This window comes from Pantherophis guttatus, chromosome 5 (assembly GCF_059756535.1).
Source record: "Pantherophis guttatus breed Tessera chromosome 5, ASM5975653v1, whole genome shotgun sequence".
NCBI lineage: Eukaryota > Metazoa > Chordata > Lepidosauria > Squamata > Colubridae > Pantherophis > Pantherophis guttatus.
The window spans coordinates 22,888,883-22,904,265 of NC_142067.1; the positions used below are offsets into that span (position 1 = coordinate 22,888,883).

General features: G+C 38.5%; 1 protein-coding gene and 1 long non-coding RNA gene across 8 annotated transcripts in view; both read right to left on the reverse strand.

Moving 5' to 3' along the window:
- The window catches only part of SPATA13 (spermatogenesis associated 13), a 132,787-nt gene that overhangs the window by 106,540 nt on the left and 10,864 nt on the right, over positions 1 to 15,383 (reverse strand). The window lies entirely within an intron of this gene.
- LOC148113303 (uncharacterized) overlaps positions 1 to 15,383 on the reverse strand; it is a 52,926-nt gene that overhangs the window by 33,313 nt on the left and 4,230 nt on the right. The window lies entirely within an intron of this gene.

Below are 15,383 nucleotides of genomic sequence, written 5' to 3' on the forward strand. Positions count from 1 at the left end.
TATATATGATATAAGAATCTTACCAACAGAATTTTTAAAAGTGGGGGGGGGAGTAAAACAATCTAAAACATTTTAATAGCTAACAGTGGAAATGGAGCCTTTCCTATGTTCCCATTGCTGGCATTGCTAATATCAATAAAAAGAGGAAATAGGTTGTGCTTAGAGCAGAGGATCCTTGGTGGCTGTCTAATTATCACCACCTGATATCAATAGGGCCCTTACATTGGTCTTCACCTTCTTTTATAATGCCATCCGTTTGTGTACCCCCAACAAAACGGGAACATTTCTGCTGTTGGATAGATAGACATGGGCTTCATTCACACAGGCAGGATTTTTAAACTGTGGTTTGTTAAAAACCGTCAATGGCCTGATTCATGCATGATTGCAATCCTAGTCATAATTTGTCCAAAATAATCCCATTATGGTTTAGAATTCAGGGTGGTGCTCTTGACATTTTTACAGAGTATCTTGATTAAATGAAGTTTGTTGATGTGAGATTTCAAAAGTGACAGTACCTGCATATTTTTAGGAGAATGCAGTTCATTCTGCCTTGCTCCTCAAGAGTCTACCATTCGTACTGTATATACATAAGCCAGGCTCAGGATGAGCTGCTGAGGAAAATATTATGGAGAACTCTCATTGGGAAAATGCATTCATTCACAAGTGATTGGTGTGGGCTTGGATTTGCCTATGTGCAAATCAACTATCTTAACCCCAAAGGAAATCAACCCTGACTGTTCTTTGGAAGGACAGATACTGAAGCTGAAGCTCAAGTACTTTGGCCACCAAATGAGAAGACTCATTGGAAAAAACCCTGATGTTGGGAAAGATTGAAAGCAAAAGGAGAAAGCGACATCAGTGGATGAAAAGGTCAGACAGTGTCATTGACACAATAAATGTAATTTGGGCAAACTCCAAGAGCCAATGGAGGACAGGGGAACAGGTATTCTGTGATCCATGAGGTCACAAGTTGGATGTGATCTAGCGACTGAAAAACAATGACAAAATCAACTATCAGAAGGGGCTGGTGTTACATAAAAAGCCCATTGAAAAACTAGCTGCCATGTTTCAGTTTTGGAACTTCAGAACTGACTGCTACCCACAAGTGTGCCCACCCCCTCCCAGTTACTCTTTAAAATGGTCTTCTCGAACCTACTCCAACCTCACTAATTGGGAATTGTATGTTTTATAATCCAAGGTAATCCTGAATTAAAGAAGAAGCCAGCTGTCTCCCATCTTTGGAGACAGCAAATTCCATGAAAAAAATAGTCTAAGGCCCATTCAGCAGCTGTAACATGGCTTTAGGCCATGGTTTTGCAAGGGAGAGTAAACTCTTGATGATGTAATGTAATTTGATAAGCTGCTTTGCTCCTAGTGTTTTCTGGGCCACAAAGGGAGCCAAACCTGTTTCTGATTTCCTTGTTCAGTTTCACCTAAATACAATTGGCTCAGTATCTGAAGATATAGTTACTTTCCTCTAGAATTCTTCCTTTTTCAGTTTATATATTTTGTACCATTTTTGCTGTATCTGCCATTTTACCTCTTCCCTCCACCCCTTTGGTAACACAGCTATAGTTCCTCTTTTTTTTTTTCTTTTGAGCTCAAACACAATTGCTCACATATTATTGTTTAAAATATGTTATTACTAACCCTAGACATTTAAGTCTGATTAGAGCAGGGATCCTCAAACTTGGCATCTTTAAGACCTGTGGACTTCAACTCCCAGAATTCTCCAGCCAGCATAGCTAGTTGGAGAATTCTGGGAGTTGAACTCCACAAATTTTAAAGCTGCCAAGTTTGAAGACCTCTGGATTAGAGAATCTATCATGCTTCCAAAAATATACCAAACTTGAGCATTCAGGACAGCATCCCCATGATTAGGCAAAATTTGCCCATCCTGGTTGTTTCCCAATTCCTAGAATTTCCATGAAGTTGCTAACATGGATTTCTGCAGGCTGTACTCTCCAAACGCCTACAGGGACCCAGTTTGAGGAAAGCTGGTAAAGGTAAAAGTTCTCCTTGCACATATGTGCTAGTCGTTCCCGACTCTAGGGGGCGGTGCTCATCTCAGTTTCAAAGCCGAAGAGCCAGCGCTGTCTGAAGACGTCTCCGTGGTCATGTGGCCGGCAGGACTAAATGTCAAAGACGCACGGAACGCTGTTACCTTCCCACCAAAGGTGGTCCCTATTTTTCTACTTGCATTTTTTAAGTGTTTTCGAACTGCTAGGTTGGCAGAAGCTGGGACAAGTAACCGGAGCTCACCCCATTACACGGCACTAGGGATTTGAACCACTGAACTGCCGACCTTTCAATCAACAAGCTCAGCATCTTAGCCACTGAGCCACCGCATCCCTTGAGGAAGGCTGGATTATGTCATTAATAGTGCTTTCATTTTTTTTTTCATATCACATTATTATCCAGTATACTATTTTTATTATTTCATTTATACTGAACTGGACACCTCAAGGACAATATATATATTTCCAAACCAAATGAGAATTAATAGATAACATTTTAAACTTTTTTTTAAGCTTGTCAATGGACTTTAACACCTAGTTAGCCATCCTATTGCAAAATCACTGAAGCCTAAATGAAAATGTTGAGCTTATCCATGATTACTTGGAAGTGTATCATCATCAGTTTAATGAGGTTCACCCCCAAGTTTCATTAAATATGTGGATGGGATACTCTGAACATTTTGCCTTTTTTCATTGCTGTCCATCTATGAATAGAATGTAATAACATGGGTTTACTACCTTGGCACGTTGAATACAAGAAAAGCAAGTTAAAGTAAATTATCACCACCACTTTTAAGATACAGCAGGCAGAGATATCAAACAAATGCCGGTGACACATCTAAACAGTAAAAAAAGAGCATGTGTTTACTTTAGTCTGCTGAAGGATTACGGGGCAAAGTCTGGTGGGTGGTTTTAAAAAACCATTTCTATAATCCAACCTGCAGTGCACAAGTGTTAATAATTAAATAACAGCAACCAGAAGCTGCTTTGAGAAGGATTAGTTTTCTTTTGCTATTTTTTAAAACAGAGTTCAAACATTTTGAACATACAATTGTTTTGGTTGTTGCTTCTCACTTGTAGCATAATAACTATGGAAGAGAGGTAAGAGAGATTGAAACAGAAGCTTGTAATGAAAGCAATTTTTCCCCGTATGTATGTTTGGGTCCATATCTGTCTCCAGGAAAAGTTTTGCGCAATCTTCATAGGAAACCCATTGTACTTCTTCCTGCTCCAGTGTGATACATGTGCATGAAAATTAAAAGACATCCAATAAAAGAATTTGGCCACTCTGTATATCCAAAGGTAAGGGAATGGATATGAGCCAGATGATTGCACAAATGAGACAGAGCATATACAGAAGTCCTAGAGATAATTCCTGGTATGTCAAGATCATTTCAGAGACAGACCACCAAAAAATGTAAAATTTGTCTGGATTTTTTCTAAGAGCAAAATCCTTTTTTCCCCCTCCTTGTTCTGGAATGCAACATTTTTAGGCTTTTGCCCAGCTGGCCTAAGAAGCGGTACTACTAGCTGTGTTTCATTTTGTTGGTAGGTTTGTAACTTATTCCTTACCCAATAAAATTACTTTTTCCTAAGCAGCGTGGTTTTTCACAGGTATCCTGTTGTAGGCTGTTTGTACTTGCATCAATCTCAAACCGCTACATCTCAACATTTGCATTACTGTTGGTGATGCAACCTTTCAGTTGGCTAAGCAGATTCACACTGGCATTTGGTTAAGAAATCAAACGGATGCTGGTTGTTTTTACCTTCTGTAAAGTCAAAATCCACTTTCTATGGATTAATAATAAATGGATGCAATTTGCCAGGCCATGTCCCCCATAGTAGTCTTTCTTAAATGGGCATCCCTTTCGCAAAAACTCTTGTCATCAGAATGCCAACATATTTTCAGAATTCAAAATGATTTGGGCCCCTGCAGTGATGATCAGAAGAGCACTGATAAGCAGGAGGAATAAGCAAATATCATACAATAAGGGGAAATGAAGAATAACATCAGCTACAGTCGACTTCTGTTGCAGAAGCACTCAAGAAGATTTTGGCAGAAATAATATTTCTAGGTTTTTTGATACTGAACATGTAGCGTACATTGTAAATTGGGAAAAGAGACAATCTCTTTAAATTGAGAGCATATGCACCAAGACAAATTCCTTGTGTGTCCAATCACACTTGGCCAATAAAAATTCTATTCTATTCTATTCTATTTTTTTTTTTTTTATAATATAATTTTATTAATTTTTTTTTATACACAAATAAAATATAATAACATTTCTGTTTAACATCGGATTCGCAGTGTTTATACATATATACATGAATAAGTGTCTGGTGTCAGTTATACTATACATTTCTAATTAATTTCTGCACCTTTTGTTTCTTCCTTAATTCTACCATTTATCCATTCGTACCATCTTCCCCACACAGTATCATAATCAGAATTTTCATCGTCATTTATCTCATGAGTTAATTTACTTATCTCTGCACACTCTAATATTTTATTAATTATAAGGTCATCTGGTGGTAGGTCTTTCTTTTTCCAGTATTGAGCATATGCTAGTCTGGCAGCTGTAGTTATGTGTATTAGGAGGTGGACCTTTTCCTTTACGTATCCTTTCTTTACCATTCCCAGGAGAAATATTTCTGGGTTCAGATCAATGTCTTCTTTAAGTATGTCTTTCAACCATCTCCAAATTTTGCTCCAAAACCTTTTTGCTTCGGGACATGTCCACCACGTATGAAAGAAGGTGCCATGGCCATGGCCACATTTCCAACAGTTTGGCTGCGCATTGGGGAACATCTTTGCTAATCTTGCAGGTGCCAAATGCCACCTATGAAGCATTTTGTAGTGATTTTCCTTATATGTGGCTGCTCTAGTTAATTTATAATTTTTATTCCAGGCTTCTTCCCATTCATTAAAATTCAAACTGTGTCCAATATTTCTCTCCCATGCTCTCAATTGATTTCTAATTATATCCTCATCTCTGTCTTCCTCTAACAAATAGTTATACAGCTTGGCCAACGCTTTTTTCCCTGGTCCCATCAAAATTTTGTCTAATCCATTATATCCTAATTCTAGGCCATACTCTTCTTTATCTTTCTGGTATCTTGATTTTATTTGCAGGTAAGTCCACCAATCTAAAGTTATACCTTGGTCTCTCAGGGCTTCATTAGATTTAATATTTCCCCCTCCATCGACAATGTCTTTGTATCTGCACAATTTCTCCATTCCCCACCTGTTGGGGTAAATCATTGCCTCTGCCGTGGAAAGCCAGTTTGGGACTTTTGAATAGTATCTCTGCCTAATTCCCACCCACGTTTGTATTAGGGAGTCTCTAATTTTATGCCTGTGGAAATAGGTTTTCTTTTTATTGTCTTTGTCCCATAGATAAGCATGCCACCCTTTCTGTAGGTCGTGTCCTTCTAACACTAAGGTTCTCTTATTCTCCAGGGTGATCCAATCCTTTATCCATATCAGCTTTGCTGCTCTATAATACATTTCCCAATTTGGAAGTCCAAATCCTCCCACATTCCTTTTTTCTTGTAAAATTTTAAGTGAGATCCTTGATTTTTTTCCCTCCCAAACAAATTCCCTAACGGTCTTATTTAATTCTGAGAAAAAATTTTTCTTTAAAATTACTGGTAAATTTTGATATAAAAATAAGATCTTGGGGAGGATGCTCATCTTAATTGCCGCAATTTTGCCAATAAGTGATAATTTGATCTTTTTCCATCTGTCCAGATCTTGTTTTAATTTATTAATTAATGGAGTATAATTGTCTTCTTTTAGAGATGAGCACCTTTTGGTTAGCCAAATTCCTAAGTATTTTATTTTTGGGACAACTTGTAAGCCCAAGGTTTCTTCTATCTCTTTCTTCTGCATCTCAGTTACATTCTTAGTAAGTATTTTGGTTTTAGATTTGTTCAATTTAAAGCCTGCCACCTCCCCGTATTTGCCCAATTCCTCTAGTACTTTTTGTCCAGATATTAATGGGTCTTCTAATATTAACGCCACGTCATCCGCAAAGGCTTGCGTTTTATAGATCTCTTTTCTAATTTTTAGGCCTTTAATTTCCTCGTTATTTCTAATGTTCCGTAGCAAAACTTCCAGAGCCAAAATGAATAGTAGCGGTGACAAAGGGCAGCCTTGCCTTACACCTTTCTTAATTTGAAAAATTCTTGTCCTGTCACCATTTACTAGAATGCTCGCCCTCTGATTATCATAGATAGTTTTTATCATTTTTTCGAAGTTTTGCCCGAATCCCATTATTTTAATTTGCTTAGTCATAAAATTCCAGTTTAGATTATCGAATGCCTTTTGGGCATCCAAAAAAACTAAGGCCAGCTGCTTTTCTGGATGTTCTTCGTAGTACTCTAGAGTGTCTAATACAATTCTCAAGTTGTCCCTAATTTGTCGTCCCGGGAGAAATCCATTTTGGTCTTTATGAATCCAATTATTTAATATTTTTTTGGTTCTTTCTGCCATTATACACATGAATAGTTTGTAATCAGTGTTTAGAAGTGAGATCGGTCTATAATTTTGAATTTTTTTGGGGTCAGCACCTTCTTTCGGCAGTAGTGTGACATGAGCTTCCCTCCACGAATCAGGAATTTTTGAGCCCGTCAAAACCTCGTTAAAAATTTCCATTAATTTGGGTTGTAAGATTTCTTCCAATTTTTTATATATTTCTCCTGGAAATCCGTCTGGGCCAGGTGATTTGTTATTTTTGAGTTTGGAAAGGGCTTTTTTAAATTCTTCAGTTGTTATCTTAGCGTTTAGCATCTCCTTCTCTTCCTCCGTTATTTGCGGGAGCTCCGCCTTTGCCAAGTATTGGTCTATTTTTTCCTCCGAGGTCTCCTCTTCTTTGTATAAGGATTCATAGTACTCTCTCGCTCTTTCTAGTTTATCTTCTTCTTTATTTAAGAGATTTCCCTCAGCATCTTCTAATATCTGAATTGTCCCTTTTTCATTTTCCTTTTTTAATTTATAGGCCAGCCACCTGCCCGATTTATTTGCATTCTCAAAATAGTGCTGTTTTGTTCTTTTTATTTTTTGGGCTAGCTCTTCTTGATCTAGAATATTTAATTTATGTCTCCACACCATCCAATTTTCTTTTACTACAGTATCTCCAGGCATTTTCTGGAGTTTCTTTTCTGCTTCATCTAGCTGTTTAATGAGATCTTCCCTAGATTTTCTTTTTAGTTTGTTTTTATATGCGGTATAGGATATTATTACCCCCCTCAAGTAGGCCTTCATTGTGTCCCAAACTATTTCACGGGGTGTCCCTTGATTCTCGTTTTCTTCAAAAAAAGTCTTTATTTCTCCTCTCAGTTTTTCTACGCACTCTTTGTCACATAATAGTTTTGTATTGAACCTCCATCTCTGTTGTTTCTTTCTCTTTACATTTCTCCATTTTATTTCCAGGGGATTGTGGTCTGCCCAAATGTTTGGGCTAATTTCTGCCATCTCTATTTCTAACCCCAGCGTCCTGGTGACCCAAGCCATATCTAATCTCGACCATGACTGTTGCGAGTTGGAATAGAATGTAAATTGTCTTTCGCTTGGATGCAAAGTTCGCCATATGTCGATTAAATTCATTTCCTCCACCAGATCGAAAAAGGTTTTTGGTAAAGTCACTCTTTTGTTTTTATTCATTTTATTGCTTTTATGGTCGTTATCTGGGTCTACAATTCCATTGAAATCACCTATCATGCAGATTTCATTATGTTCCATATTCCCTAATTGTTCACGTAACTTTTGAAAAAATTCTCCTTGTTTTTTGTTTGGAGCATAAATGCCCACTAGTAACATTTTAGAGTTTTCTATCGTAACTTCAACCATAAGTATTCTGCCCTTTGTATCATTATATTTCAATTCTGCTTCAATTCCTTTTTTAACATAAATTGCTACCCCTCTCTTTCTTTTTTCTGCTAATGAGGTAAATAGTTTGCCATATTTTTTATACTCCAGACATTTGCCCTCATCCTTTTTTATATGGACCTCCTGCAAGCAAATTATGTCCATATTTTGTTTTGCTAGCTTTGTAAGTGTTAATTTCCTTTTTTTACTGTCGTTTAAACCATTGACATTTACTGAAATTAATTTCAAATCCTTCATTCCTGTTTTCCTTGCTCGGCTTTAGTTCTTATTTAGTCTTACGGCTCTTACTGGTCTTATTTTTTTCTCCTTAGCTTCTTCTTCGGTCTTCTTCTCCTCCGCGGTTTCTTCCTCTTCTAGATTTATCGCCTCTATTTCCTCCTTACTACTTTGTTCTTCTTCTGCACCTCTTAACTGGTCGAGAAAGTCTTGTGCTGTGCTCAAGCTGTCTATTTTTATTTTTCTCCCCTGCCAGGTGATTAGCATCCCCTCTGGCAGGAGCCATCTGAATAATATATTTCTTTTATTCAATTGCACAGCCAAAAATCTGTATCCTTTTCTCACCTCCCTCACTCTTCTCGGGATCTGTTTTAGTATTATCACTTCTTTTCCTCTGTATGTTATTTGTCCATCCCTCGCCATACTGTATAAAGTATCTTTTACTTTTTTTCTTGCGAATCTAATGTGGACTTCTCTGGGGAGCCTGTTCCTCCTCGCATAGTTTGTTTGGACTCTATAGACGTCGTCCAGTTCTCTAATGATCTCGCGTTTGTCTTGTTGGAGTACTTCTGCAATTAGTTCCGCCATCTTCTCTCCCAAATCCTCGTCTTTTCCTTCTTCCACATTTTGAAAGCGCAAGTAGAACGACGCCCTGTCCATCTCTAATTGTGTTAATGAATCTTCTAATTCCTTATTTTGCATCGTCAACGTCTGATCTACCATGTCCAGTTTCTTCTCATTTTGTTCTATTTTTTGCTCCGCCTTCTGGATCCTTTGTTCGTTGTTCGAGATTGAGACTTGAATCTCATTCATCTTCTGGTCCAGTTGGTGGATATCTGTTTTTAGTTCAGTGTGGTTATTGGACATTTTTTCCTGCATGGCCATCATCGTTTCTTGGATTAGTGTCAATGTTGACTGAACTGTTAATAATGTTGGTGTTGCTATGGCCTTGTCTGTTTTTTGTAGTCCTTCCATTGATTTTTGGGTAGCCGGGGAGGTCATGGATATGGTTGGATTTGAGGGGGTCTTCTTCCCTGTTTTCAGGATCGTTGATGATATGCTCGTCATTTCTTTCAAAATTATTTTTTGTTCTCTAATTATTTTCTCGATATTTCTCCAAATTTTCATACACTAGCTGTCACCCTTTTATATATATATATATATATATATATATATATATATATATATATATATATATATATATATATATATATATATATATATATATATACACTTCTTCAAGGTGTAGGGGGGAGATTTTTTTTTTTTTTTTTTTCGATCGATATCTATTTATCACTTATGTCACATGTATCTTAAATAAACTTAACCATCAATATCTATTCCTCAATCTACATTACTTTCCATCAATGTCTTAAATAAATAATAATTAATTGGTGTATTAAATAGTAATTGATTAATAGGGGCTTATTTCTACTTATTCGTAATTAATTCAAGACCTGGTAATTCTAATCAATAACCCGTTATCAGTACTCCTAGATAAATCTATGCTCTATAACTGCAATTCTTATGTTTAAATTACTGCTTAAAAGAAAAAAAATTATTAATTCAAATTTCTATACTTCTAATTATCAATAAGTTAGTATGTTTAGGAATTATAATTCTAATATAACAATGTAGCAATATATGAAAATATTATTTGTACAGATATATATATAGATGTAAATAAATATAATTAAATATAATTAAATGGTTGAATAAATAGATATAAATCTAATAAGCTCTATAGGAATATATCTTGTATATAAGCAATTAATTAATATAGAGATCTACGTTTCTTGTTGATAACAATGTTAATATGCAGAGGATCAAAATATTGAAAAAAAGATTTTTCAGAAGAGAGAGGAAAAAGGGGGGGAAAATCTCCAAGTTTTTAGTTGGGGGCAAGCAATATTTTCCCAAAAGCAAAGGGGCAATATTCTTTCTTTCTCACTCAGCCGCCAGTCTCATCCAGTCCTAACTTCTTCTCACGTTTACTTTGTCACTGTCAAAACTGTCAAAACTCTATGGTAAGCCTCGAAGCTAGATCGTCTCCGTGCCTGTCCTTTTCAGTTTGCTCTGTCAGACTTCTTCAATGGCTGCACTTCCTGTTCTCTGGCACAATTAGATAGGGTCCAATCTCCAACTTAGTTCATCTTTCTGCTTTAACCAGCAAATAAAGAAAAGAGAAGTTCTTCTGAGTTCTTTTAGCTTCCTTACTCCTTTTACCCACCGATCCCCTTCTTGCGCAGGTAATTTAGCAACCTCAATTTCTTATTCTCTGCGCCGGCTTGTCGAGCTCCGTGATCTTTCCGTCTATTCTCCACTCTCCGTCGCCGCTCTTTTTCTGTTTAAGCCCTTCTCGCCCGACTCCGCCGGCCCCTTCCTGATGTTCACTCACGCGTAGGCAGGGAGGACACGGTTCGATCTCGACACTGCAGCCTCCGATCTTCCTTGCTTCCCGTCTAGTTGTCAGCTACCACAGCTTCGGGTCAGCCATTGAGAGGCTGACTTCACACGCGTTGGCTTGACAGAGCCGCCCGGTTTAGCGAGAAGTGTGTGCGCTTCACTTTCTCGCTCACCCGACTCTCTCTATTGTCCGCGGGGCTCTCCAGGACCCGCGCCCCCGAAGGGATCCCCAAAACGCGGTGACAAACGGTGTTGAGGGGTGACAGTCACTCACTCAGCACCATGTCGCTGCAGCTCGCCAACCGGAACTATTCTATTCTATTCTATTCTATTCTATTCTATTCTATTCTATTCTATTCTATTCTATTCTATTCTATTCTATTCTATTCTATTCTATTCTGGAACAAAAATATACATTTGCTATGATATTTTCCTCTATATTCGATTAAAGGGAAGGATAAAAGAGTACAGGTGGTTCTCAGCTTTAGAACCCCACAATTGAGTCCAAAATTTATGCTGCTAAGTGAAACATTTGCTAAGTGAGTTTTGCCTCATTTTGCCACTTTTCTTGCCACTGTTAAGTGAATCATTTCAATGGTTAAGTTAGTAACACAGTACTTGTCAGAAGGTCGCAAAAGGCGATCCCATGACCCCGGGACACTGCAACTGTCATTAATAGGCCAAGCATATGATCATGTGACCATGGGGAAGCTGCAACTGTCATAAATGTGAAAAACGGTCATACCAAGTCACTTTTTTCAGTGCCATTGTAATTTTGAATGGTCACTAAATGAACTATTGTAAGTCAAGGACTACCTGTAATTAGATACTGAAAATATTACATCAGCTGTCCTACCTAGTCAGGGAGGTATGTTACAGACACCGTCATTCAAAGAATTTCGACAGGTAGGATCTAGAAAAAACCTTTCTCTGCTGTTGCTCCCAACCTTTGGAGCATTGTCACCACAGAAGTGAGGTGGAACCCACCCCTCTCCCAACTTTTGACTTGACTCTGATAACTTGCTTGGAGCTCACAGAGGAGCACAGAGCCGAGGGGTTGATCAGTGCCTTACATGACCTCCCCCGCCTTTTTAAGTTTCAAATTTTAATTATTTTATTCCTGTTTTAATTGCCTCCTACGGGAATGTAATATTTATATGTGGGTTTATGTTTTAATTATACACTGCCCAGAGTCATTCTGTGAGTGAGATGAGAGGTTTCAAAATTTGATATATAAATATAAGAGAAAAAAGAACCTGGTCATTAGTACTAAACATGACCCAACAGAAAGTAGAGTCAAAGCTCCTTCAGTTTTGGCTCAGCTCTTGGTAAATCCATGGTATTTTCCTGGCAATAAGTTAGACGTAGATTGGCATTTTCTTCTTTGAATGTCCTTTCAACTTTCTAGTCTATCTGCAGCCTTGGGGCTTCCTGATAATTACCCATGCAAGTGCTAACCAGCTCCAATCATGTTTAGCTTTTCAAGATCAACCACATTCTGCAAGATGCTGCTACTTACGATAAATTTTAAAACCATAGTCTTGCACTCCAGATATAGGAAGACACTTATTGCTTTTACTTTCTTTTTAGGTGAGTGATCCTCTAGTAGTTTAAGGATTAGTTTATTGCAGCTTGATTTTTCTAGGCAAGATGCAATATGAAAAAAAGCTATATTAAGGACTACATGGCGAGTACACTCAACATGTAATCCTTAATGGAACTGCATCTATGCCAGAGGTGAGATTCAGCAGGTTCTGACCAGTTCTGGAGAACCCGTAGCGGAAATTTTGAGTAGTTCGGAGAACCGGTAGTAAAAATTCTGACTGGCCCCACCCCTATCTATTCTCTGCCTCCCAAGTCCCAGCTGATCAGGAGGAAATGGGGATTTTGCAATATCCTTCCCCGGGAGTGGGATGGGAATGGAGATTTTACAGTAACCTTCCCCTGCCACGCCCACAAAACCACACCCATCAAGACATGCCACGCCCACCAAGCCACACCCACAGAACCAGTAGTAAAAATTTTTGAAACCCACCACTGATCTATATGGAGGGAAGTATGTGGTGGAGTACCCCAAGGCCTTAGGCCCAGTACTGTTCAATATCTTCATGAATGATTTAGATGAGGGGATAGAAGTCGAGAACTCATCAAATTTGCAGACAACACCAAACTGGCAGGAATAGTCAATACTCCAGAACGCTCAAGATACAGAAGGATCTTGACAGATTTGAACACTGGCCCTATCTAACAAAATGAAATTCAATGTAGAGAAAAGTAAGGTTCTACATTTAGACAAGAAAAACCAATGCACAAGTATGGCATCTTGGAGTCCTAGTGGACAATCACTTAAATATGAGCCATGAGTATGCTGCAGCTGCCAGAAATGCCTACACAGTCCTAGGCTGCATTAACAGAAGAATAGAATCAAGATCACATGAAGTGTTAATGCCACATTATAATGCCTTGGTAAGACCACACTTGGAATATTGCATCCAGTTTTGGTTGTCGTAATTTAATATATGTTGAGACTTTAGAAAGAGTGCATGGAAGAGCAACAAAGATGATTAGGGGACTGGAGGCTAAAACATGACGAACAGTTGTAGGAATTTGGTATGTTTAGTTTAATGAAAAGAAGGACTAGGGGTGACATGATAGCAGTGTTCCAATATCTCAGGGGCTACCACAAAGAAGACGGGTTAATTCTAGTCCCCAAAGCAGCTGAAGGGAGGACAAGAAGTAATGGATGGAATCTAATCAAGGAGAGAATCAACCTAGAACTAGGGAGAAATTTCTGGACAGAACAATTAATCAGTGGAACAACTTGCCTCCAGAAGTTATGGGTGCTCCAACATTGGAGGGTTTAAGAAGGAATTGGACAACCATTTGTCTGAAATGGTACAGGGTTTCCTGATTCAATGGGGATGGGGGTGGGTGGGCATGGAATAGAAGACCATCAAGATCCCTTCTAACAATTATTCTGTTCTATTATTAGAACTACTCTGTCTCAAATACAAAGATCCACTAAAAGACAGTATAAAGTTAGACTTTTGTGAATCTCTTTGCTGTCATCTAGCTGTTTGCACTTTATTCTATGCATAAACGGTGTGGTTATGCTGGCTTTCTGATGTAACTTGCAAAGGCAAGATCCAAGACAGTACTGAATTTTACAAGTTTATTCTGTGGATTATTTGAATAGGATCCCTGTCCCAAGTCCTTTAGTAGATACTTTTGTATGACTATTATGCTAAGTGAAAAAAACATTGCCTAGTTCATGTTCTCTATTTTGCAAACATTTCTTAGATAAACTAAATTGACATGTTTGGTGGAGGGCCCTCATCTCTGGAATTCATCACTGTGGATTTTCAGAGTTCAAAGCTGTTTGGTAGGCTCTTTAGCTCTCCGACTACATAGTGGACATTCTTTGGGTTCTTGACTTTTTCCATCATATTTCTGTGAAAATTGAGGACATGGAAGTGAATGTATACGTTTATGCTTTTATAATGGAGTTGGGAATCATGAAATCTCTCCACATAGGGGATCAGTTTCCAGATGCTGTAGTCAGTGCTGGGTTTCAAAAATTTTTATTACCGGCAGGGGTGGGTTCTACTTATCTTTACCACCAGTTTGCAATGGGTTCGCACGCGCTCGCATGCGCAGATCGCTAATGACGACATCCGGGGTGATGGGCGGGGCCTCCCACTGGTTTTACTACTGGTTCTTGCGAACCGGTCCAAACCGGGGGCAACCCACCACTGACTACCGGTTCTGTGGGTGTGGCTTAGTGGACATGGCATGGCTTGGTGGGTGTGGCTTAGGCATGACCGGGGAAGGATACTGTAAAAATCTCCATTTTCTCCCAATCAGCTGGGACTTGGAAGGCAGAGAATAGATGGCGGCGGGGCCAGTCAGAATTTTTACTAATGGTTCTCTGAACTACTCAAAATTTCCGCTACTGGTTCTCCAGAACTGGTCAGAACCTGGTGAAACCCATCTCTGGCTGTAGTTGTAAAGATGACATGGCTAAAGATCTGAATTGCAATGGGTGAAGGCACTTATAGTATATCAAGATAACTGAGACTTCAGCATGGCCTTAAAGTATGACCTTTTTAGAGAAATAGGATTCTTTGTTCTCGATTGGAATGCATTTTGAAAAGTATTGGAAATATATTCCAATGATGATGAGCAGACTTTTATCATACACCGCACCATCAGTTTGTGTTTGTATTATAAAAGAGTGGAGAACTTTAAGAAACAAATGCAAGAAATAATTTTACAATTCAGCAATGTAGAAAGTGAATTATAATTCAAATGCTGCTATATGCTGCAAACTTAAATTCCATTGCACAAAGGGTTTGTTTTAGAAAAAAAAACAGGCCTAGAAACAAGCATGTATTTACTCAAGGCACGGTAGATAGTGGTTTTAACTACCATAAGTTACCCTTGTCCCCATTATCTGGTCTTTTTGGTTTAAGTAAGAGTCAACCAGAGAAATTGTCTCTGTCTCATTCTAGTAATGTGTATGCTATGTATGTATGTATCTATCCCACCTGGCACATTTTTTTCAGAAGCAGCAGAAAGAAGGTGGGCAACCTGTAGTTTATCTATAATTGTTATGGGCATAGTATGTTCCTCTGAAATATTTCATGAATGGTAATGCTTCTGAAGCCAGCTGAGATCATCTAAATCAGGGATGTCAAACTTGATTTCATTGAGGGCCGCATCAGTCTTGTATTTGACCTCAGGGGGCTGGCCAGGGTGGGTGTGGCCAGCTTGATGTCACTCGTATCGGGGGTGCCCATGGCCTGAGCGCTCTGCCAGAGAAAACGGGCTCCTGAGTAACATTTTTGGCCGCG